Source organism: Microcaecilia unicolor, chromosome 9 (genome assembly GCF_901765095.1).
Source record: "Microcaecilia unicolor chromosome 9, aMicUni1.1, whole genome shotgun sequence".
NCBI classification, from domain to species: Eukaryota; Metazoa; Chordata; class Amphibia; order Gymnophiona; family Siphonopidae; genus Microcaecilia; species Microcaecilia unicolor.
In genome coordinates, this window is record NC_044039.1 from 189277711 (window position 1) to 189304716 (window position 27006).

General features: G+C 45.9%; 1 protein-coding gene across 3 annotated transcripts in view; it reads right to left on the reverse strand.

Moving 5' to 3' along the window:
* MARK3 (microtubule affinity regulating kinase 3) overlaps window positions 1–27006 on the reverse strand; it is a 171941-nt gene that overhangs the window by 109874 nt on the left and 35061 nt on the right. The window lies entirely within an intron of this gene.

Consider the following 27006-nt stretch of genomic DNA (forward strand, 5'->3'; position numbering starts at 1 on the left):
TTTCAACTCTAGGCGGTTGATGGACCACTCCGACTCCTCGGGTGTCCATAGACCCTGGGCATGCTTCCCCTTGCAATGTGCGCCCCAGCCTTTCAGACTGGCATCTGTCACCACTAGGCACCAATCGGGGAGCGCCAGCGGTATTCCTCGCCGCAGCATGCTGTCTGAGAGCCACCACTCCATGCTGAGTCGAGCCGCAGGGAGCCAAGAGAGTCTGCATTGGTAATCCTGAGATACTGGAGACCATCTTTGGAGTACAGCATACTGTAGAGGTCTCAGGTGCGCTCTCGCCCAGGGCACCAGTTCCATGGTGGCCGTCATCGATCCAAGCAGCTGGACAATGTCCCAAGCTCGCGGGCGGGGCATCCTCAAGAGCAGACAGACCTGATTCTGAAGCTTGCACCGCCTTTGCTTGGGTAGGTACACATACCCCGAAGCTGTGTCGAACCTGGCCCCCAAATATTCTAGAGACTGCGGGGGGGGTCAGGTGACTTTTGGCCAAATTGACGACCCAGCCCAGAGATTGAAGTACTGAGACCACTCTGGCTATATGCTGACTCTCTGCAGCAGAGTTTGCTCGAATGAGCCAGTCGTCTAGGTACGGGTGAACCCGAATACCCTCTCACCTTAGAAAGGCAGCTACTACCACCATAACCTTCAAAAAGGTGCGGGGAGCTGTGGCGAGGCCAAAAGGCAAGGCCCGGAACTGGAAATGCTTTCCCATCACCGCAAACCTCAGAAACTTCTGGTGCGGGGCCAAATTGGAATGTGCAAGTAAGCTTCTTTCAGGTCCAGAGACGTGAGAAACTCTCCTGGCTGTACCGCCGCAATGATGGAGCGCAGGGTTTCCATGTGAAAATGCCGCACTCTCAGGGACTTGTTTAATTCTTTTAAGTCCAGAATAGGGCGAAAAGACCCTCCTTTTCGCGGCACCACAAAGTAGATGGAGTAGCGGCCGCAGCCGTGTTCGGCGGGAGGTACCGGGGACACGGCCCCTATCTGAATCAGACCTTGTAAAGTCTCCTCTACCGCCGCCCGTTTGGCGGCAGAACCGCATCGGGACTCCACAAACACGTCTCTTACAGGGGCGTTGAATTCTATTCTGTAACCGTCTCTGATCAGGTCCAAGACCCACTGATCTGAGGAAATGTTGGCCCACTCCTCGGCAAAAAGGGAAAGACGTCCTCCAATCACAGGACTCGAGGAGAGGGCCGGTGCACCATCATTGAGAGGGTCGCCCCTGAACTCCAGGCCTTGAGCCAGTGGCTGTGGAACGTTTGTCCGAGCGAAAGGAGTTCCTCTGCTGAAAACGGGCACGAGAAGTGAACCCAGCAGAATGCCCCAGGTGGTACCTTCGAGCTTCACGGAAGCGAGGTCTGTAAGAGGAGTGGACCGCCGCACCCTTAGAGGAAGGCCGAGGCCTATCTTCGGGCAAGCGCTGGGGTTTAGCCTCACCCAGGCCCTTCACAATTTTCTCCAACTCCTCTCAAAACAGAAGGCCTTGAAAGGGCAACTTCACCAACCTTTGCTTAGAGGCCATGTCCGCCGCCCAATGCCGTAGCCAAAGAAGACGGCGAGCCGCCACTGCTACTGCCATGTGTTTAGCCAAAGCTCTGACAATATCATAAAGGGCGTCAGCAAGAAAGGACAAGGCCGACTCCATCCGCGGAGCCACATCTGAAAAGGGCTCCGCTCCCATCACCGGGCTGTTCCACTGCCTGTTGCAACCAAGCCAGGCAGGCTCTAGCAGCATAACAACTGCATGCAGACGCCCGAATAGTGAGACCTGCAATTTCAAATGAACGTTTAAGTGCTGATTCCAGTCTACGGTCTTGAATATCCTTCAGGGCAACACCTCCTTCAACTGGGAGGGTAGTTCTCTTCGTCACAGCTGTGACTAGGGCATCCACTTTAGGCATAGCAAAGCAAGCCATATGCTCCTCACTCAGAGGGTATAATTGCCCCATAGCCCTGGAAACTTTCAAAAGGTCCCTCGGGGTCAGCCCACTGAGCCGAAATAAGCTCTTGGATGGAGTTATGCAAAGGAAAGGCTCGAGCAGGCTTTTTGGTACTAGCCATCCTAGGATTCACAGAGGAGGCTGTGCCACTGGCAGGGTCCTCAATAGAGAGAGCCTGCAGGGCATCAGAAATAAGCACTGGCGGATCATCACGGTGGAAAATCCTCACCGCGGAGGGATCGTCCAGATCCTGAGTCACTTCTGCACCAGACTCTGGCTCCTAAGACCATGAAGGCCTGCCAGAGTCCTCCGAATCCTTGCAGCCCGACCACGGGGGAAAGGGGGGGGGGGAGGTGCAGCACTCTCTGAAGGGGAATGAGCCCTTCTGCGCTTCATATTCTGCCAATTATCAGGGAATAACGCCTCAGAGGGCATACCCAGGCTAGAATCCACTGGGGGGGGGGGGGGGGGGGCATTAGAAGAGGCCCGTGCTGGGCTTTGTGGGAGAGCTCTTTTAAGCATGTATGCTTTATACATTAATAAGACAAAATCAGGGGAGAAAAACTCACCATGGGGATCTCTGCCGGGGCTAGTAGCTCCCATATCAGCCTCACTCCGAGGCCTCCCAAGGGCTCAGGACTCTCCGTCTCAGCGGAGGTCGCGCCATGTGGTAAATTCAAAATGGCGCCCGCTGCCAGCTCAGAGCACGAAGAATCGTCGCTCGCCATGCTCGGGCCGGCTCTAACGTCTGTACAGCACGATTTACAGAGCCCCGCTGCTGATCTGCGCTTGCCACACTTGGAACAGCGCTTTACTGTCTCTGCAGCCATCGCCGAAAACGGCGGTAAAATTCAAAATGGCGGTTCGCACCAAAATCGCCCCAATCACGGGCCCACCCTGGCGGAGTCAGAAAACACTCTTACCTCACTGGACCGAGTGTCACAGCTCCGGTCCCACAGAAAAAGGAAAGGAAAAACCTCTGTTCCAGCGTCTAAGCGCGACGTGACTTTTTTTTTTTTTTTTTTTACGCTGTGAGGAAAGCAGAGGTAAATAGAACTCCGGAGGCTCAGGTGAGTGGGAAAGGCAGGGAAAGGGCAAACCTATGTGCCTGCATCCACTGTTGGTGGGGAAGGACAGGGAAAGCTAAGCAATGTGTCCACATCCACGGAGGTATGGGTAAGGTAGGGAAAGGGCGAACCTATGTGCCTTTAAAGTAAAGCTGCTATAGCCTCCAACACCCCTGCTAACAACTGGCAAAAGCACAGGAGCAACCTCCAGGCAGATTTTAGATGGAGCTCGAAGAAGCTGCAGCCACTCTGCTAGGGGAGATAGAGAATACTGAAGAGAGGCAGTGGAGCAAGCTGGTATGAGGCACTGAAAAAAGTGTGCTCTCTATCTCCCTCTGCTGGTTGATGGACACAACCCATCTGTAATGGCTGCATCTGCTTGATGACAAGGAAATAACAAATAAATAATCATATGTAATGAGTTTATCTTGTTGGGCTGACCGGATGGACCACACTGGTCATCATCTACTATGTTACTATTTCACCATATCCCAAAATTACCCCATTTAAGTCTTGCAGCATTTAGTGTAAATTAAAATTGGAAACAATGAGCTTTGAACTATGCACACTGACAAAGAAATACACAGATAAGACAATAAAATCCCACATGCAGAATTCTTCCAGGGCAAGGAAGTTAACAGGTATCAACATATTTCACCTTTCTTACCATCATTGCTGGACTAGACCAGACAAGCGGGATGTATCTAAGCAATACTGTAATTAGGGGACGATGAAAAAGGCCCCCTGAATCACTGCTCTGCCATAAGCTGCATTGCCCAAGCTAAGACAATCTTACAGTGCTTCACAAAAGAATGCAGCAACGATCACGTCACAGCCTTTTCAGATGTCTGCTGGTGCTTCTGCCTATGCTCAAGTCCAGTGGCCTCTGGGGCCCTGTAAAACAACTAAATGTAAACTGCCTCAATAGTCACTTTAATCCATGGGCTACACAAGGAGGTTTAATAAACAGGAGTGGAAGTGAGCCTATCTAGTCCATTGTAAGCAAGGAAGCCAATTAGGATAGCCTAAGTTTCCCCTTCCCAGCGCAGCCGTCATCCCCGTTTTCTCAAAATAAAGCAAGCAAGCCTATGAGCTGCTAAATCCACATTGTTGTAGTTTTATTGTTGGTCCATCTGTAACAAGTCTAAAGCTGTTTCAAATGGATAGGCAGTGCCTTAAAAGGTGGAGGACAAAAGTATTTTTTTAAAACTTATTGGACAGCTTTTTAATGTATTTGAAAGCTTCCCATATGCAGATATAAATATCATGAAATAACAATTGAATATCACTAAAACAGTTTAAAATTTATTACAGCTGGTAGAAACAGCAATTTTAAACTCTGTATTTTGTGCTCATATTTCTACAGTAAAAACTAAATACACTGTATACAATACAGATGGCCAAATTTCAGTGAGGATATCCTGTTTCCTGATGGGCTCATCTTAAATGTTATTGTAATCTGCCTTGGGAAGCCTGGTGTTATAAAGATGATGGAATATATTGAAATTAAATGGAAGTAGAATTAAATTCTCCTTTCTTTGAGGCACATGGAATCACATCTTCAACTGTTTAGTAGAAGTTTACCTTTTAGATACACAAATGGATTATTCTGTTTGAGCATGTTTCAGGGGCAAGTGATCTCTCATTTGTTGAAACATAACTAAATGGGCTATAAGCCTCTAATGCAGTCCATTGGTTTTCTTATATTTTGTTCTTGTGATTGCTTATACTGTGCCAAAACTGGAAATACAGTGAGATAGAATAATAGAATTCAGTAACATCCAAAACTTATTTTTTTATGTTTTAATCATCTTTATTAAAAGCAAACCATGTTGGTTGATAAGCTTTATACACAACAAGAAAAAACAGTAAACCATCCAACATGGCACAATAAAAACTTACTTTTACCCCAAGAACCCTTTCCCTCCCTCCCTGTAAGTCCACCTGACTGTTTCCACCCACCAAAATAACAAAACAGATGTACAGATAAGTAGGACTCAAAGCATTTCATAACAACACAGTTTATACAAAATAGTTTAACCACACTTTGGTTTTGCCTTCGGGTTTAATAAGCAATACCATGTGCATGTAAGGTCTAGATAAACAAATGCAAACAACTTATGTTTAAGGCATATGCCCTAAATATGTAATACTTGGTAGCAATAATTAAACAATGATGGAATATTTACATAGCAGGAAGCCAACAGATTTATTTTCCACTGAAAATAATCAACTTTGTATAAACTTGGTGACTAATACTGTGCTGCTTGCTATTTTGTATTTTGGTGATGTATTGTTTGCCTGCACGATAAAACCACACTTGCAAATATTTTTCTGACACGGCTTTAATTAACAAAAGTTACCATAACAGGCAGACATTATAATTTTATTTGTATTTGGGTAATGACTGAGAAAAATGCTACTAAAAATTATATTACAAAGCATGACGTTTACTTGGTTAACTTCTGCTATATATCAACCAGTAGTAAATAATAGTAATAAACAATATTAAGTGCATTTTTATAACACTGTATTCTTCAAAACAGAAGGAGCAAGTTCCCACAAACCATCTAGGCACAAGTTAAAAAAAAAAAAAAAAAAAAAAGCTTTCAAATGCTCCCAGGTTTCAACCTAATACATGTTAAATGTGGGATATGAATGTCATAAATAAATAAATAGATAGAAACTCTGAATGTTAAGCACCTGATTCTCATAACATGATGCCTGTTTTAGTGGCCCATTACCAGGAGGAAAAAATAGGGTGTCCCTGTAACCAGCCCCTCCAACTGACCACTGATTAAGATTTATAACAAATTACTACTCTACCTATGAAAAGTTATCCTGCTAAGGTAATAGCTTGGGAACTGTTAAAACTATTCTGTCAGGTTGGGTTGTCTAAGATGGTCATCACTGATCAGGGCTCTAATGTTACATCTCTCACTCTTAAGCCGTCGGCATACAACATATCAGGACTGCTCTTTATCACCCACAGTTCAACGGTTTAGTGTAACTTTTTAATAAGACACTCAAATCCATGCTGAAGCATAGCCTTGATAGTGAGGTGCAAAACTCACTATCAAGTGCTTCCCTTAGCTTTATTCACAGCATGGGAAAATATCCAGACCTCCTTATTTTTTTAATTTCCCATTTTGCTCACACCTTTTTCAGTAGTAGCTCAATGTGAGTTACATTCAAGTACACTGGATATTTCTCTGTCCCAGGAGGGCTCACAATATAAGTTTGTACCTGAGGCAATGGAGGGTTAAGTGACTTGCCAAAGATCATAAGGAGCAGCAGTGGGATTTGAACCGGCCACCTCTGGATTGCAAGACCGGTGCTCTAGCCACTAGGCCACTCCTCCACTTTGAGTTGCTGTATGGGAGGGCTCCCAAAGGCCTATCAGACCAGTTGAGGGAGGAACGGGAGCAGGAGGAAAGTAAGCCCCAGAGTATGATCTTATACTTAGCAAATTTAAAGCAGCATCTTTAATCCTGGACCCAGTTGGCACGGACTAACTTGTCCAATAACCAGGATAAGAAGATCTATTTGATAGGAAAGGGAGCAACAGGCCAGGCAAAAAGTGTTGGTCCTGGTACCCTGCTGTCTACCAGGGAGTTTGAGTACACCCTTCTGCCTTTCCAGCTTACATCACATCTGCGCAACGTCCTTGGTGTGACAAAAGGTACAAGTCAATTAAAAAAAAAAAAATTGTGAGCCCACTAGGACAGAGAAAGTACCTGCATATAATAAATGTAAATCGCTTTGGTTGTAGCAAAGAAAGGTGTATATCAAATCCATGATCCGTTACCCCTTTAAAATTACAGTAGTAAACAATTATACTGCCCTAATAACTACCCTCACTTTGTCTAGAATGTTTCGATTGCCTGAGATTAAGACCCTTCTCCGCACCCTATTTGATCTCAAATGCTGGCATCAATGGTTAAAAACTCCTGGTGAAACAGGGGAACCCACTCAACATACGAATTTTAAGAAACTCCAAAACAATCCAACACACCATATCTGATTTTCCAACACAAAATATTTCTGAATTTTAGACAGTTGACAATTTGTTGTTTGTTGTCAAAACTTAACTGGCTGTTACAGGTTTCTTCTTGGTTTTGCTAACAAAACTTCATCTTTTGACACACAAATTAGAAACTGAGTTCTGCTATAATCACCCTCCAGTGTAAAAGGGAACAGTAGATCTACTGCAACACGGGCATTTATTTCTTCGAACAGTACCACAGATCGAAGCGTGATTGATTTAAGTTTCTAAAGCATTTAAGCAAATTACAGTACCAAAACAACCTGCAAATTATCTATGCAATTAGACCTTGCAAAGTAAGCTGTCCTAAGAATGGACTCACTCCTAGATTTTATATGTGGCGCTTTGAGTTGTGTGTGCAAATCTAGACAGATGTCCATTTGTGTAAGCAATTTAATGAGCCACTCAGCACCAATAATTGGGCAACAAGCAATCATCAGCACTAACCGGCAATTAGAATTTACGCACACATCTTTTATGCGTATTCTATTAAGATGTGCTGATAAATTCTAGTGAATGAATGAGAAAAGAGGGCATGGGCAGAGACTGGGTGGCAGAGCCGGTGGGGGGAGGCGGGGCTGGTGGTTGGGAGGTGGGCCTTGTTCTGGGCAGACTTCTACGGTCTGTGCCCTGAAAATGGCAGAAACAAATCAAGGTCAGGTATACACATAAAGTAGCACATACGAGTTTAAATTGTTGGGCAGACTAGATGGACCGTGCAGGTCTTTTTCTGCCGTCATCTACTATGTTATTATGTATGCATATGCACGTTTACAGAATTAGCGGGATCCGTGCCTAATTTACATGTGGGGATTTACACCAAATTTTCACTGGTATAAATGGTTTCGCCTAAATGTAGTTGCAGTTCCTGGCATTAAGCGTTATTCTATAAACTGCGCCTAACTATAAGAATGGTTTATTTAATAGCACCAAGCGCTATTTTTATTTTTGCTGATTTTTTAAGTGTCATTTATAGAATCTAGTCCTCAGTATCTAAACCTTTGGCTTACTCAATTAATGAGGAGAGATAAGAGAACAGTTCAATAAAACGGGAGCTGAAAACTTGTAGCTACACTATAGCAGATTTATCTTGCAGCAAAATCGGTAAGGCCAAATGACGGCATCAAAATCTGAAAGTTTTTAGATTGAGCTAATTTTTTTCTCAACAGATAGGCACTAAGAACACATTTTAAGAAACATTAGCAAAATTAAGAAGCTGAATAAAACTCCTGAAACAGAGGTTTATGCTTCTGAAAGAAAACTGTTGAGAATCTAACAGAAGTCATGAACTTAAAGGAAATGAAGTGAGACTATTTACAAGAACCACCACAATGTCCTCAAGTCTCAGCTCAAAAGCAAAATAATAAATTATAAAGTTGTTTTATTATGTGTTGTCACTTAATTTACACAATCATTCTGACTTCATTTCACCTCCACCACTATTTTTTTTCCATTAAAAGCCCATATTTATATCTTATCAACAAATAGCATTAAAAAAAGCTTTATTTTCCCTCCTCTCTTGCAACACCCTTTGTCTTTTCTCTCCCTCCTGTGCTTCTCTTTTCAAAACTATTTAGAAGAGGATCAACGTGATTTACTTTTTTCCTTCTATTTTACTCATTTGGGAAGGGGGGCACATTGCTTTCTGCTTTCTCCAGGTTTATTTGCTCTGCTTTCCCTTCAGCCTCTATCTCTCCACATCCTTCGCATGGCTATCATGGATTGACTAAATTAAACATTACGATCATCAGCACTTTATGTTGCAATTTATATTTTTTTTTCCATAAATTTGCTCCTGGGGAGCTCTTCTACTTCTTTTAGTATTATGAAGCTATCACAGAAGAAGGTTGCAGTACACTGATCATGAACTGTGGGTGCAGCTTACAATAGCACTGAACGTTGACCTTTGGGTCACACACACATACCTATACACATACACACACATATAGCGGAGATACTTACCTGTAGCAGGCATTCTCTAAGGACAACAGGCTTCATATTCTCACAAGTGGGCAATGCTGATCCACATCGCCTGGTCCGGCGTTTTGCCAAAGCTAAAGATAGAGCGCGAGCCTTACTCCACCGCGCATGTGTGATTTCCTTCCCACCCATCGTGCGAATGCATCTCCTCAGTTTAATACTAACGCAAAAACTAAAATAAAAACAACCAAGGAAACATCTCCAAGGGGAGATGGGCAGAATTGTGAGAATATGAAGCCTGCTATCCTCGGAGAATACCTGTTACAGTTAAGTATCCTCGCTTTTTCCCCGAGGACAAGCAAGCTTCTATGTTCTCACAAGTGGGGAATCCCTAGCATCCAGGCTCACCCAAAACAACAAACATTGGTCAATTGGACCTCGAAACAGCGAGGACATAACACAGATTAACCTGAAACTATATATAATCTGAATGAGGGTGTAGCCTGGAACTGAATAAAATGGGCCCAGGAGGGTAGAGTTGGATTCTAGACCCCAAACAGATTCTACAACACTGACTGCCCAAACTGACTATCGCATCAGGTATCCTTCTCAAGGCAGTAGTGAGATGTGAAATGTGTGGACTGAAGACCATGTTGCAGCCTTGCAAATTTTTTCAATGGAGCCTGACCTCAAGTGGGCTACCGATGCAGCCATGGCTCTAATATTATGAGCCATGACATGACCCTCCAAGGTCAGGCCAGCCCAGCCTGGGCATAAGTGAAGGAAATGCAATCTGCCAGCCAAATTGAGATGGTGTGTTTCCTGATGGTGACTCCCATCCTGTTGGGATCAAACGAAACAAAAAGCTGGGCGGGCCATCTGTGGGGCCTTGTCCGCTCCATGTAGAAGGCCAATGTTCTCTTGCAAACCAAGATGTGCAAGCTGCTTTCGCCAGGATGGGCATGAGGTCGGGGAAAGATTGTTGGCAAGGCAATTGATTGGTTTAGATGGAACTCCGACACTGCCTCTGGCAAGAATTTAGGGTGCGTGCAGAGGACTTAGTATTGCCTTAAGTGCATGGAGGTGCTGGTAAGTGATCTGTGCTAGTGCTGCAGTAGTATTTAAAAACTCTTCAAGGCAAAGGGTTTCTAGTTCATGTGGAACCAACACCTTGGTTATATTCTGACCTGCCCTTCCAACCTTGGGACAGGTCTGCGTGGTGGGGTTCACATTAAACTGCCAAACCTTGGCAAACATGAGAAGTTTGGCGAGATTCTGAAACGGGGAACAGGTAAGACTGCCTCCTTTTTGGCATTTGGACTCAAAGGGTGCAAAGATTTTAAGCCTTAGTCTTGTGGGGGGGGGGGGGGGGGGTTCTCCATCTTTACTTGTTCTGTGCCAAAACCGGTGGTGGGAGGCGAGGCGGGGATAGTGCTGGGCAGACTTGTACGGTCTGTGCCCTGAAGAGGACAGGTACAAATCAAGGTAGGGTATACACAAAAAGTAGCACATATGAGTTTATCTTGTTGGGCAGACTGGATGGACCGTGCAGGTCTTTTTCTGCCGTCATCTACTATGTTACTATGTATAGTTAGTTTCCTTGCAGTAATTATTTAGCATGCACATGCTAAATGTCATACCAGAATGTTAATGTGCAGATTAGCACATGCTGTTAATTGCTTAAGTGTGCTCTAGTAAAATGGCCTGTAAGTGTTCATGAAACAGAATTGGTCTTCTTAATGGAGCAGAGGAGTAGCCTAATGGTTACTACAGCAGCCTGAGAACCAGGGGAACTGGGTTCAACTCCCACTGCAGCTGCTTGTGATTCTGGATAAGTCACATAACTTTCCATTTCCCCAGGTACAAAAATAAGTACCTATATAGAGTATGTAAACTGTTTTGATTGTAACCACAATGTAAAATTATGTCTTACCTAATAATTTTCTTTTCAGTCACAGCAGGTGGAGATAGAGATCACTAACTTTAAGCCTAGTGCATAGGACGGGTAGCTCTTCTAAAAGTCAGTACTGTCAAGCAGCCTAACAACCCAGGCCTGAGCTCGCCTCAGTAATTCCTGGGCCAGGCCTGGGTGGACTGTGGCTATTCTAGAAATGTTAAGTAGTAGTAGTAGTAGTATTCGGCTGTTCTCTGTTTCAGTCATACCCCTTGTGTTATGACCATGAAGACTTAAGGCGACAGGCAAAAAAAAACTGCCTGCCAGGTGTGGAAAACGCTCAATGTGGAAATGTATTTGGGTTCTGTCATCCTCTTAATACACGGTAAACATAACTTGTGTTAACTTTTTAGGCAGATGCTGGAAAGACCCCGCCAGATAACAGAGACTTTGTAGTTACAGAGAGCTAATCTGGGCAACTACTGTGAAGTAGCTGCAAACCTTTACTACACTTATTAAAAGGAGTCCTTAGCACGATTGGCAGCTGTTTATTTTTTCCTGTTCTCTCTCTCTAGTGGTGCTCTCTGTTAAAATATATTCACCTATGAGCCTTTTGATTTGTGGCTGAAAACTTGCTGACATTCATATGTGAAGTTTCCTCAAGGCAAACACTCTGTATTGCAAAAAAAAAAAAAAAAAAAACCCTGTCAGCATTGGGATTCATAAAACTTGGGAACTATTGTGAATTTTGTTTCCTTCCTTGTATGGCTTAAGAAGCTTTAATTTACATATGGCCACTTTTGCCACTATGAATTACCTTAAACAATTAAAAGAAACAACATTCTGTATAGCTTCAGTTTGAGTTTCAATACATTTTCTACAGCAGAGATTAGCTCTGCTCTTACCCCTTTCAAATCATATGCCATTCTCTCCAATGACATATTGTATGCCAAATTTAAGTGCAGCTGTTCAAAAGTTGTAAGGGGGGAGAGAAAGGGGGACAAAACAGGCAGCAGGACTGAAAATGTCCCTCTGTCTTTTAAGAAGGAACTTTCTGGAGTCCCAGCTCCTAGATTATTCTGAATAGTAGGATGTGCTAAAGTATTTGCTACAGATAGTGGGAGTTCCCTGCATATGCTTTAGAAGGAATTATAAAATGACCTGTCTAATATAATTCAAGAGAGCAGAGCAAGACAGTAGAATCTGGAACTTGGACTTAGTGCTTCTAAAAGACAGGGAGTTCTCGCTTCATAGCCAGAAAGGCCTTGGAACAGGAAAGCAGTTACCCTAGGCTTACTTGGCCCAAGGAAAAGGTAGCTTATTTTAAAAGTTCTTTCTTGTCCAGCAAATATATACGCACAGTAAGAAGTTCGAAGAGAGGTAGTCCAGGTACACCTGACGACTGCAAGCTGTACAGAGTGGTATCCCTGAGGAGGCTAGTGGGACCAAAGGGGTGTATTCTATTTAACTATTTGACCTCATGTGCACCTTTCTATAAAATTAGTCACCTTACTTTCCAACTCCTCTTACTCTCTTACCTATCCATATGTTAACCATCTCTCTGAACCTCATGTACAAATTTCTCTAAATTAGTCCCCTTATTTTCTAACTCCTCTTACTCTCTCTTACCTATCTATATGTTCCATCTTTGTTTATACTCTGCACTGTCAATTACAATGTTCTATTACATATTGTGTTGATATTGTTAGTAGTATACCACGTGGTAAATATAATAAGAATTTGTAGTAGTATACTATGCCATACTTTGGACATCGCCTTGAGTGAATTCCTTCAAAAAGGTGATAAACAAATGCTAATAAATAAATAAAATAAAATAGGGCACAGTAAGGTTTAGTCCCTCACAGATAAGTCTGGTCTTCTAATAGGACATAATGTAGTCTTTAGAAGTGTGATATTTTGATTTTGGGACATGTTTGTATTTTTCCTCTGTGCCTTATTACAAGGTGCACACTTGGAAAACGGATTTTTTGGGGCTTGTTTGAGAAGTACAGAGCACATGCACACTTAAGTACTTATCCTAGGTACCAGAATTAACTGATGAATACTGTAGTGGATTGCTTATTTTGTGCATCTTTCAGAAAAAGACCAAAGTCTGGGTTCCTGCCCCAAGGGACTCAAAAGATAAGAGAGGAATGCTCCTCAAGGAGAAGGTAAAGAATGTAAGAGTTGATGAACCAGTCTGTGTGGCCAGCACAAAAAACTAGGGAACAGCCTGTCTGCCTACCATAAAGGGACCAAGAAATATTCCTAATTATATATATATATATATATATATATATATATATATATATATATATTTTGTGTGTGTGTGCGCGCTTATAGTCCTTTTTATGTCATGTCTTGTTTTGAGGAAAACACCAAATAAAGAAGCGGTTTCTTTTTAAAAATAAATAAATAAATAAAAATCCAAGACTGAATGGACTGAATTTTGTTGGTGTGGTGCCTTTTTGTGTTCATGCATCAAGAGGCTTGCAGCAGTTGCCATGAGGAAATGCCAGACCTTCCTAAATTGGTACACCTTCCTGAGATCAAGGACGGGACAGAAGGAACCACCTTTCCTAGGGATGACGAAATAAAAGGAATATCAACTCATGCGAGTCTCAAGGTGGGGCACAAGCACCACTGCCCCCAAGTCCACCAGAGACTGCAACGTACGTGGTCTCGACTGCCACTCTTTTGGATGCTATAGTGCACCAAGAAGAATCCCCAATGGGAGAAGATAATTCTAGCCTGTAACCGTCTCTGATAATATCCAAGACCCACTGGTCCAAGGTTATTTTAGCCCACTCTTCATAGAAGAGAGTCTGCTGACCTCCTACCCTGAGCACAGAAGCATGGACTGACGCCCCATCATTGGGAGAAGCGCCCTGCAGCCCCCTGACACACCGATGCGCCTGAGATCCTCTTAACTCAAAAAGGAAGAGCTCCATTGGAATCTGGGGTGATGGAACGCCACAGAAGCTCAACCCAGGCGGTACCGCTAAACCTCCCGAAAACAAGGCCATGATGTCCCTGACTGTGAAGCGGACTTGGGCTTATCCTCTGGGAGTCGCTGAGATTTGGAATCACCCAAATCCTTCACAATCTTCTCCAGATCCTCCACGAGCAGCAGCTCGCACTGAAGGGGCAACTTAGTGAGCCGCTTTTTGTTCGCCATATCCGCTGCCCAATGACTAAAGCCACAACAAACAGCAGGAAGAATCTGCCAGAGCTTTTGTTTGGCAGAGGAACACCACCAAATCATAAAGGAAGTCTGCTAAATAGGCTAGATCTGACTCCATACGGGGCATAGCGGCTGGCAAGGAGGGCCCTGAGACCTATTCCTACTCTAATGCCTGTTGTAACCAGGTAAGGCACGCTCTGGCCAAATAAAAGCTAGAGATAAGTACATAAGTAATGCCACACTGGGAAAAGACCAAGGGTCCATCGAGCCCAGCATCCTGTCCACGACAGCGACCAATCCAGGCCAAGGGCACATGGCAAGCTTCCCAAACGTACAAACATTCTATACATGTTATTCCCAGAATTGTGAATTTTTCCCAAGTCCATTTAATAGCGGTTTATGGACTTGTCCTAAACCGTCTAACCCCCTTTTAAACTCTGCCAAGCTAACCGCCTTCACCACGTTCTCCGGCAACGAATTCCTGAGTTTAATTACGCGTTGGGTGAAGAAACATTTTCTCCGATTTGTTTTAAATTTACTATACTGTAGTTTCATCGCATGCCCCCTAGTCCTAGTATTTTTGGAAAGCGTGAACAGATGCTTCACATCCACCTGTTCCACTCCACTCATTATTTTATATACCTCTATCATGTCTCTCCTCAGCCATCTCTTCTCCAAGCTGAATAGCCCTAGCCTCCTTAGTCTTTCTTCATAGGGAAGTCGTTCCATCCCCGCTATCATTTTAATCGCCCTTCGCTGCACCTTTTCCAATTCCACTATATCTTTCTTGAGATGCGGCGACCAGAATTGAACACAATATTCAAGGTGTGGTCACACCATAGAGCGATATAACGGCATTATAACATCCTCACACCTGTTTTCCATACCTTTCCTAATAATACCCAACATTGTATTCGCTTTCCGAGCCACAGTAGCACACTGAGCAGAAGGTTTCAGTGTATTATCGACGACGACACCCAGATCCCTTTCTTGGTCTGTAACTCCTAACGTGGAACCTTGCATGACAGTTACAATTCGGGTTCTTTTTTCCCCACATGCATCACCTTGCACCTGCTCACATTAAACGTCATCTGCCATTTAGCTGCCCAATCTCCCAGTCTCGTAAGATCCTTCTGTAATTTTTCACAATCCTGTCGCGAGTTAACGACTTTGAATAACTTTGTGTCATCAGCAAATTTAATTACCTCGCTAGTTACTCCCATCTGTAAATCATTTATAAATATATTAAAAAGCAGCGGTCCTAGCACAGACCCCTGAGGAACCCCACTAACTACCCTTCTCCATTGTGAATACTGCCCATTTAACCCCACTCTCTGTTTCCTATCCTTCAACCAGTTTTTAATCCACAATAGGACTTTTCCTCCTATCCCATGACCTTCCAATTTCCTCTGTAGCCTTTCATGAGGTACCTTGTCAAACGCCTTTTGAAAATACAGATACACAATATCAACCGGCTCGTCTTTGTCCACGTTTGTTTACTCCTTCAAAGAATTGAAGTAAATTGGTCAGGAAAGATTTCCCCACACAAAAGCTGTGCTGACTCGTGTCTCAGTAATCTATGTCCTCGGATGTGCTCTGTAATTTTGTTTTTAATAATAGCCTCTGCCATTTTCCCCGGCACTGACGTCAGACTCACCGGTCTATAATTTCCAAGATCTCCCCTGGAACCTTTTTTAAAAATCGGCGTTACATTGGCCACCCTCCAATCTTCCGGTACCATGCTCGATTTTAAGGATAAATTGCATATCACTAGCAGTAGCTCCGCAAGCTCATTTTTCAGTTCTATCAGTACTCTAGGATGAATACCATCCGGTCCAGGAGATTTGCTACTCTTCAGTTTGCTGAACTGCCCCATTACGTCCTCCAGGTTTACCGTGAAGTCAAAGTACATACATTCATAGTAACCTGTAGTGGACCAACCTAAGACCCGACCAAAAGCTCCAAGAAGCCAAAAACCTATGAGGAAGAACTGGAATTTTAGCCAGCCAAAGGCTGACCCCAGGAGACCTGTGTAGCCTCCAGCAATCACATGCCTTCCTACTGGAGCCCTGTACTCTTCTTCAAGCACCAGACTTCCATTGTGATGCAAGGGATACTGAAAAACGCTGCCACTCAATAGGCAGAGCCTAACCAGAAAGATGGCAAAGCTGAAACTGGATCACACCCCAAGAAACATCACAAATAAATAAATAGAAATTAAAAAAAGTGGCAGCAAAATTCGCTCAGCGCTCAGGACACCTGAGAAATGGTCCAGAGTCCCAGATAAGCAAGGCCAGCAGCCTTGGAACCCCACAGGAGACAAAAGACTCCCCTATACTAGGGGAATTGATGCCTAGAAGTACAAGGATGACAACATGATAATTCAATGCAGTGAACCATAAGCATGGCACCATTGTTCCGTTGAGACCCCTGCTGACCATGCCTCCAACCCCAAGGGACCTGGATCCCTGGGTGGGCCAAGGGTTAAGAGGATGACAGTGACAGAACAGGAGCCAGGACAGAAAGAGAACTCCCAAAGGAAGGTTCCTGTACACCTGCAAGAACTAGGTGGCCTGCCATATGCTCAAGTACCCAACTGGGCCATCTCAGAGCCCACCTATTATTACAAGGCTATAAAAGCCCACAACTAACCTTGCCCACAGAGTCCCCAGAAGAGCAAGGGTAGTCCTCACAAGCTGTATCCTGGCATCCAACAAGAGCATGCAAGTGGAGCCCAACCTGACCCCAAAGAGCACACAAGGAGGGTCCAAACCTCCTCCCTCAAAGAGAGATGCTTGACAACCCTGTTAATAACCACTCCTCCACTATAACCCTGGCTAGGATTGGCAAAGAGAAGTGATGAACATGAAGAAAAAGATCTGAAAAGTCTCTCCAAAGAGCATTCACACACATCATTTGGGACTACCAAGTCAACTCCACAGTGTGCGAGGTTCTGACCAAGGTGGTCAAACTGAAAGGTTCTGCCCATCACCAACTCTGCCTAGGAGACCTTGAGGATGCATTACCAGAGCTTGTAGTTGCCCTTATTGATAAAATGTTGGACTTGCCAGCTATTACGCCATAAAGGGGGTGGAGGCTCATGCCTACGAATATGGAAGTCCTTTTTCCTTAGAAAACTGACACCTGTAGACAGCCTCCCATGGTCTCAAACCAGGGGACACTGGAAACAAATTGGATGAGCCTAGGCAAGAAGGCACAGCCTAGGAGCCTAAAAAAAAAAATTAACCCTGGGAAAAAAAACCCCCACAAACACACACCACAGATACTACAGGTCAACCATCAACTCAAATTCTCTACTATATAGGCTCTAGATCAGTTGTCTCCAACACACAGCCCCATAACTGAAACAGAAAAATTGAATTGCTCACCTGAAGGATAGGGAAACATCAGGAGGTGGGTATAGAAGAGGCCCTGCGAAGCTCCTCTGGGTTGCGTGTGCCTGCATGCCATGCGTGGTCACACTAACACGCATGCTCATCAATATGAGGCACACACTATCCAGCTGAGCTTTGTGGGGCCTTCTCTACCCACCTCCTCCTGAAGGTGCTGCATCCTTCAGGTGAGCCGATTCAACTTTTCTGCCATTAGTCACATAAAAGGTAATTACATTGTTGATTTGCAGTCAATCCTAAAAATAAATGCAGTGCTGTAGGTATGCACAAGTAGAGCAGGAATACTCAGGAGAGGAGTTTGAGTGGTGTCATGAGTAGAAATAAACGTTAGCATTATGAGCAATGCAAAAGGTGCTTCATATGTCTAGCATTATGAGCCATGCAAAAGGTGCTTCATATCAAGCTAAAATCAAACACTTCGGATTAATTGTGCCAAGTTGAACACCGTCCCAGTTAGGCAAAAAGATCCAATTATGACCCACTGAACTGGAAACATTGTTAGTAATTGTGAACCTCATGACTTCATGAACTTTAATGGAACTTCACAGGTGAAAAGTGAACATTTAAACTTTTCCTTTACTCAACTGTTCAGCTCTCCAACCCCTTCCTGTCCCCTGCTTCCTGTGTGTTACTCAGGAGTCTCATTTATGGGTTTTGCAACTATTAATAAGTCAAAATAAAGTGAGTTTTCTAAAAAAAAAAAAAAAAAAAAAATCATCTTCTATTAGAAATTAAAATTATTTAAAATTACAATCTTTTGGTGGCCCTGGAGTTTTTCTTGTGACCACTTTGCAGCCCTTTACTTGAAAAAGGTTGGAGACCACTGCTCTAGATAATCTCACTCCCTTCTAATTGCGGTCTATCAGACAGAAACAGCAGCCCAGGGACCACAACACTCTAGTGTCCCTGCACCATCTGAAGAGCCAATCCCCAAGCTCTGGCCACCTTGAGAAACGCTATAGCTTTCCACCATTATTTCTGTCTCCCAGCTTAAAGGTGTGCAGGAGTGCGGTTGGGGTATCTGGCAGGGGCCTTACTGGACCATCAATAAGCCTTGTCTTCAGCATATTGGAGTTCTGGGGGCTTTTGCTGATATTCAGTGATTTAAGGGAAAATTAGGTTCTTACCTTGGTAATTTTCTTTCCTTTCGTCACAGCAGATGAATCCATTACGAATGGGTTGTGTCCACCTACCAGCAGGGGGAGACAAAGAACACTGAAAACCATAGTGCCTCTAGGACGGCTAGCTCCATCTGCCTCTCAGTATTTTGAAGCTTCCAAAGCAGTGTTAAACCGCAAAGTAGCATAACATGAACTTTCCACACAGTGAATGAACGCCCCAGAACAGGAGCAATAACACAAAGGAGGGACGAACTCAACCTCCTGTAGAAGAACAGAAATCCTGAAGACTGTTTTCCAACTTCTCCCAATGAGGGAACATGTCTGCAGAAAAAACTGAATACAAAACAGAGTCAATCAGGGAGGGATCATGGATTCATCTGCTGTGACTAAAGGAAAGAAAATTACCAAGGTAAGAACCTAATTTTCCCTTCCTTGTCATCATCAGCAGATGAATCCATTACGAATGGGATGTATCAAAGCAATCCCTAGATAGGGCGGGAACAAGTCACACCACGCGCCAGCACTTGTGCTCCAAAAAGCACATCCCTCCTGGCAGCCACATCCAGCCTGTAATGACAGGCAAAAGAGAGCTTAGAAGCCCAAGTAGCTGCAATACATATCTCTTGAAGAGAGAGTGCTCCCGTCTCAGCCCAAGAGGAGGAAATCGCTCTTGTGGAATGTGCCTTTAAAGGCATCAGGCGGAGGCCGGCCAGATAGCAGATATGCAGAAAAAATGGCTTCCTTAAGCCAACGGGCTATAGTGGCTTTAGACGCTGGAGAGCCTCTGCAAGGACCTGACAACAATACAAAAAGGTGATCAGAGGTCCCTGAAAGCATTTGACATCTGCAGATACTGCAACAGAGCCCTGCGCACATCCAGAAGGTGCAACTGCCCAAAAGATTCCGGAAACTCCCCCCTAGTAAAGGAGGGCAGAAAAATAGGCTGGTTTAGGTGAAACGCTGAAACCACCTTAGGCAGGAAGCAAGGCAAAGTACGTACCGTTACTCCGGACTCTGAGAATTGCAGAAATGGGTCTCGACAGGACAGCGCCTGCAGCTCAGATACCCTTCTCACCGATGTAATGACCACCAAAAAGACTGTCTTTAGTCACATCCTTCTCCAAAGCTCGCCTCAGAGGCTCGAAGGGCGAACACTGAAGAGCCTTTAATACTAGCCCCAGGTTCCAAGCCGGACAAGGGGCCCGCATGGGAGGCCGGAGCCGAAGCACCCCTCTAAGAAACTGTGCAATGTCCTGATGCGCAGCCAGGAAGAAGCCCGAGACCTTCCCCCGAAAACAGGCCAACGCTGCCACTTGAACATGCAGGGAATTATAGGCCAAGCCTTTTTGTACACCATCCTGCAAAAAGTCAAGTATCGGTGAGACAGAAGCCTGCATGGGTGTGATCGCTCTAGAAGCACACCAAGCCACAAACTGGTGCCAGATCCAAGGATAGGCCATGGAAGTGGAACGCTTGTGGGCCTGCAAGAGAGTGGAGATGACCTTGTTAGAATAGCCCTTCTCTCAATTGCACCCTCTCAATAGCCATGCCGTAAGACCAAAGTGGCATTGATCCTCCATGGTCACCGGGCCCTGAGTCAACAGGTTTGGTACCAGAGGCAAGGGAAGGGGAGCCTCCACCAGCATCCGCCGGAGGTCTGCATACCACGGCCGCCTGGGCCAATCCGGGGCAATGAGGATCACCACTCCTTGATGCAACCAAATTCGCAGGAGTCACTGCCCTATTAAGGACCAAGGAGGGAACACATACAGGAGGCCCAGAGGCCAGGGTTGAGCCAAGGCATCCAACCCCGCCGAGCGAGGATCTCTCCGTCTGCTGAAAAAGGATGGGACTTTGGCATTTGTGCTTGAGGCCATAAGATCCGTTACGGGCGTTCCCCATTTGGCACAGATCTGAAGGAACACTTTGTCTGCCAGTTCCCACTCCGCTGGGTCGATTTGATACCTGATTAGAAAGTCGGCTTGCACATTGCTCTGACCTGCTATGTGAGCTGCTGACAGAAACTGCAGATGTAGCTCGGCCCAGTGGCATATCTGAGCGGCCTCTGCGGCCAGTGCTTGGCACTGAGTGCCGCCTTGACGATTTATGTAGGCCACTGCCGTCGTACTGTCCGACAGAACTCTGACAGCCAGTCCCCTCCAGAGTCTTGTGAAAGGCCAGAAGAGCCTGGAATATCGCTCTCAGTTCCAAGCGATTGATGGGCCACCCCGTTTCCTCGGGTGTCCACAGACCCTGGGCATAGCTTCCCTGGCAATGTGCTCCCCAGCCCTTCAGGCTGGCATCCGTTAACACCAGGCACCAATCGGGAAGCATAAGCGGCATTCCTCGCCGCAGCATGCTGTCCGAGAGCCACCACTCCATACTGAGTCGGGCCGCAGGGAGCCACGTGAGTCTGCGTTGATAATCCTGGGACATAGGAGACCATCGTTGAAGCAGGGCAATCTGCAGAGGTCTCATGTGCACTCTTGCCCATGGTACCACTTCCAAGGTGGCCGTCATCGACCCCAACAGCTGGACAAAGTCCCAAGCGGGCGAGGCATCCGCAGGAGCACACGGACCTGATTCTGAAGCTTGCACCGCCTTTGGTCAAACCCCAAGGCCTTGTTGAACTGGACCCCCAAATATTCTAGAGATTGAGAGGGGGTCAGGTGACTTTTGGGTATATAGACAACCCAGCCCAGAGATTGCAGTACTGAGACCACTCTGGCTGTTACGTGACGACTCTCTTCTGCCGAGTCCGCTCTGATCAGCCAGTTGTCGAGGTACGGGTGAACCCGGATACCCTCTTGCCTGAGAAAGGCAGCTACTACCACCATTACCTTGGAAAAGGTTCGGGGAGCTGTGGCGAGGCCAAAAGGCAAGGCCCGAAACTGGAAATGTTTTCCCAACACCGCAAACCGGAGGAACCGTTGGTTTGGGGGCCATATAGGAATGTGCAAGTAAGCTTCTTTCATGTCCAGAGACGTGAGGCACTCTCCTGGCTGAACTGCCGCAATGACGGAGCGCAGGGTTTCCATGTGAAAATGCCGCACTCTTAGTGACTCGTTGACTTTAAGTCGAGAATGGGCCAATAAGACCCGCCTTTTCGTGGGACCACAAAATAAATGGAGTAACGACTGCAGCCGTGCGACGGGAGGCCCAGGGATCACCGCTCCAAGGTGCAACAAGACTTGTAAGGTCTCCTCTACTGCTGCCCGTTTGACGGCAGTGCCGCATCGGGACTCCACAAACACGTCTCTCACGGGGGCACCGAATTCCAATCAGTATCCTTCTCTGATCAGGTCAAGGACCCACTGATCTGAGGTAATCTTGGTCTACTCCTCGAGAAAGAGGGAAAGGCGTCCTCCTACAGCTGTAAAGGAGGAGTGGACTGGCATCCCATCATTGTGAAGGATGACCCTGAACTCCTGGCCTTGAGCCTGCCGCTGCGGAGCGTTTGTCTGAGCGAAAGGAGTTTCTCTGCTGAAAACGGGCACGTGGAGTAAACCCAGCAGAGCGCCCCGGGCAATACCTTCGAGCTTCCCGGAAGCGAGGTCTGGAGGAGGAGGGAACCACCTGACCCTCGGAAGAAGGCCGCGGCCTATCCTCAGGTAACCTCTGGGGTTTAGCATCCCCCAGGTCTTTAACAATCTTCTCCAACTCCTCTCCAAATAACAGAAGGCCCCGAAAGGGCAACTTCACCAGCTTTGCTTAGAGACCTTGTCAGCCGCCCAATGCCGCAGCCATAGAAGGCGGCGGGTGGACACCGCAACAGACATCTGTTTAGCTGAAGCTCTGACCAGATCATAGAGGGAGTCAGCTAAAAATGACAAGGTCGACTCCATTCGCGGTGCAACCTCAGCGAGGGACTCTGCACCATCCACGGGCTGTTCCACTGCCTGTTGTAACCAAGAGAGGCAGGCTCGAGCAGCATAAGAACTGCAAACAGACGCCCTTAAGGCTAGGCCCGAAATCTCAAAGGGCCGTTTTAGCACTGATTCCAGCCGCCAGTCCTGAATGTCCTTCAAGGCGACCCCTCCCTCTACTGAGAGGGTGGTCTTTTTTGTCACTGCTGTGACTAAGGCATCCACTTTAGGTATCCCAAAACGGGCCAAGTGCTCCTCACTCAGAGGGTAAAGATGTCCCATCGCCCTGGCCACTTTCAAGGGTCCCTCAGGGTCAGCCCATTGAGTAGAAATAAGCTCTTGGATGGAGTCATGCAAAGGAAAGACTCGAGCAGGCTTCTTAGTACTCGCCATCCTCGGATTACCAGAGGAGGCCTCGCTTTTAACAGGATCATCAATAGAGAGGGCCTGTAAGGCATCAGAGATAAGTGCTGGCAGCTCATTGCAGTGGAAAATCCGAACCGTAGTGGGATCATTCAGATCCAGTGGCAAACCGGCACCTTCCTCTGGCTCCTCAGACCACGAAGGCCTACCAGATCCCTCAGAGTCCCCCACAGCCCGACCATGGGGTGGGGGGGGGGGGGGGGGGGGGGGGGGGGGGGGGGGGGGGGGGGGGGGGGGGAAATTAGGAGCCACGGGGAACGGAGCTCCTCTGGTAGCCTCGGCCCGAGGCGCCCCTCTGCTCTCAGACTCCTCCGCAACCGCAGGGGTCAAGCCATGCAGCGCCTCAAGATGGCGTCCGCTGCCAGCTCCACTGAGCAGGAAGAATCATCGCTCGCCATGCTCGTACTGGCTCTACCATCTAAACAGCACGTTTTACAGAGCCCCGCTTGCCACAACGGGAACAGCGCTTAACTCCCTCAGCAGCCATCGCTGAAAAACAGCGGAATAAAATTCAAAATGGCGGCTTGACGCCAAAAGCACCCCGATTGGAACGCCGTCCGCAGGCCTCCCTGGAGGAGCTGAGTACTGCTCTTACCTCAAAGGACCGAGTCCACGAGCTCCGGTCACGCTGCACAGTCAGGAAAAGCCTCAGAAATAGCAGCGCTGTCAAGGCGTGTTTTTTTTTTTTAAACACTGTGAGGAAGGCTGGAGGCAAACAGCTACAGAGGTACTCCAGGGGCAGAAGCAGGTGGGAAAGGCAGGGAAAGGGCAAACCTATATGCCTGCATCCACACAGGGGGAAGGGTAAGGCAGGGAAAGGGAGAACTTATGTGCCTTTAAAGTGGGCTCCACTTAGCCACAACACCCCTGCTACAACTGGCAAAAGCACAGGAGCCACCCCAGGCAGAATCTTCAAGGAGCTGAACACGCTGCGTCCAACCCTGCTGGGAGATAGATAAATACTGAGAGGCAGAGGGAGCTAGCCGTCCTAGAGGCACTATGGTTTTCAGTGTTCTCTATCTCCCCCTGCTGGTAGGTGGACACAACCTATTCGTAATGGATTCATCTGCTGCTGATAAGGAAGGTGAAATGTTGTACTTCAACTCTGCTCTCTTGCTGCATCTTCATGCAGAAATTTGAATGTGGTTTGCGTACCCACCGAGCTACTCTTTAGTAGTTTTACGATGATCTTCCCACGGTAATCTCTTTCTGCATCAGAAGATTAATGCAGGAAAAGAAAGAATAAACTGCTGCACTAACAGGTAGTGCAGTTTAGTGCACTGGCTCCTCACCTTGAGAAGAGTACTATGTACTAGAGGAGTTCAGACTGCCAACTGCTCATGTTTCATGGTTATATAGAACTTGCTTGGTAAAAGAAGAATCATGTATATAACATGAAGCTTTGCAGATGGTTTTTAGCTGCCAGTTCCTGTTAATTTTCTTACATAACTTCAGCATTTTCAATATCAACTACTGCACTAGTGTTCTTTCACTGCGTCTGTCTTGCAGTGCTGGTGGTGATGCCACAGCATGGCTTTACAGCACTTGAACTATGGGAAATCAGTGCTCTGAAGACACACATGGCTGTCCTCCTGTCACTAATCTTTACTTTTTCAAGTTTACATTTTTGGCAAAAGGGGCATCAGAAAAAGATCAAGTATTACAGACCAAAGTTGGAAAAGAGAGATGGCTTTGTCGTCAGTTAAGATTACTTTCCCCTCGAGATTGAAATTACCAATGCTAAAAATTTCAGCTACTTATGATTAAATACATTTTGTACCTTCTTCCATTAGAAGAAAATGAAGTACACCCAATTACACCTCCAGTCTTCCACAAACCACTCCCCCCAAAACCATCAAGCAGTTTTATGCACGCAGTTTAAATAGACCAAACAGGATGAGGAAAGAAAAAAATTATGACATTAAAAAAAAAAACAGAATTTAAAAAGAAACAAAAACCCATGGAATAAGTACAATTGCTCCCTAGTTACAAAGAGGTGAAAAGAAAGCTAGAAATCAATTGCAGTCAATGGCAATGCACTAGCATGAAAAGTGGGCCAACCAGATGGACTTTTAAGATCCCTATTTGCCATCATATGCTCTGCTTCTATGATAGTTACAGTATATCCACCATAATCATTGGGCTCAAAGAAAAAAAAAAGTAAAATGTTTTCGAATCCAAGAATAGGTAAAAAATGTGCTTTGTATTCATAGATTGTGAGCAAACATATCAAAAATCACTATCTTGACATGGACCAAGTTTTAGGAACACCCACCAAATCTCTTCTATAAAGGCTGATCTTGTGGGCTACCAATGCAACCGTGGCTCTGACATGACCCTCAAGAGTCAGCCCAGCTTGGGTATAAGTGAAAGAAATACAATCTTCTAGCCAATTGGAGATTGTGTATTTCCCCAATTGCAACCCCCATCCTCTTGGGATCAAAAGAAAAAAAAAGCTGGGTGGACTGTCTGTAGAGCCTAATCTGCTTCATGTAAAAGGCCAATGCTTGCTTGCAGTCCAAGTTGTACAGTACATTTCCCCAGGATGTGCGAGAGGTTTGAGAAAATAAATGTTGAAAGAATGATAGACTGATTCAGATGGAATGTCGACACAACCTTAGGCAGGAACTTAGGGTGCGTGAGGAGAACTACTCTGTTGTGATTAAAATTTTGTGTAAGATGGATGTGCTACTAAGGCTTGAAGCTCACTGACCATGCGAGCTGAAGTAACAGCCACCAAGAACAAGACCTTCCAGGTCGAGTACTTCGGAGGACACGAATCGAGTGGCTCAAAAGGATCTTTCGTTAGCTGGGTGAGGAAGGCGTTGAGGTCTCATGACACAGGTAGAGGTTCGACAGGAGACTGACAAAAGCAAACCTCTCATGAAGCGAATAACTGGAGGCTGTCCAGAGATGGGGGTTTACCTTCTACACAGTGATGGTAAGCACTAATGGCACTAAGGTGAACCCTTACAGAGTTGGTCTTAAGATCAGACTCGGAGAGGTGTAGAAGGTATTCAAGCAGGGTCTGTGTAGAGCAAGAAAGATCTAGGGCCTTGCTCTCATACTAAATGGCAAACCTCCTCCATTTAAAAGAAACAGTAACAACTCTTAGTGGAATCTTTCCTGGAAGATAGCAAGACCCTTGAGACACCCTCAGGAAGATGCAAGGAAGCATATTCTAAGCTCTCAACATCCATGCTATGATGGCCAGAGACTGGAGGTTGGGATGTAGAAGAGACCATTCTGCATTATGAGGGTCAGAAAACACTCCAGTTTCCATGGTTCTTTGGAGGATAACTCCAGAAGAGGAAAGCAGATCTGCATGGGCCAATATGGGGCGATCAAGATCATGGCTCCTTGGTCTTGCCCGAGTTTCATCAAAGTCTTCCCCACAAGAGGGGTGGAAGGATACAAATACAGAAGGCTGTTCCCCCAATGGAGGAGGAATGCATACAACGCTAGTCTGTTGTGTGCCCTGAGCCTGGAACAGTACTGAGGGACTTTGTGACTGTACAGACTGACAGAGATCCATTGAGGGGGTGCCCCACACTCCGAAAATCTCACAGCCAACGCCCATACTGAGAGACTACTTGTGTGGTTGCATGAGCCTGCTCAGTCTGTCGGCCAGGCTGTTGGGTATTTGCTTGCAGGTATGTGGCTCCGAGAACAATTGTAGACAGCCTATTGTCACATCCAGACAACTTCCTAACACAGAGGGTATGAGCCAGTACCCCTCCCTGTTTGTGTAACACATCGCAACCTGTCTGGTTGAACAGCCAATCTCTGAAAGTTTTTAGAGCATTCCAGAAGATAGAAAAGAGGATCTCTGTCGCCTGAGCTGACCAAGTGAGCTCCCCACCCCAGATGGCATGCATCCGTCATCAGCATCTTTTGGGGCTAAGGAATATGGAACTGAAGTCCCATGGTCAAATTGGATTGGTTGTCCACCAGAGGAGGGACTGAACTAACTCTGGTGTTACCTGAATGACATCCACTAGGTTCCCAGAGGCTCACCACCACTAGAAAGCTAGGGTCCACTGGGCAGTTCTCATGAGAAGACATGACAAGGGAGTGACATTCACAGTGTAAGGCCATGTGGTGTAGCAACCTCA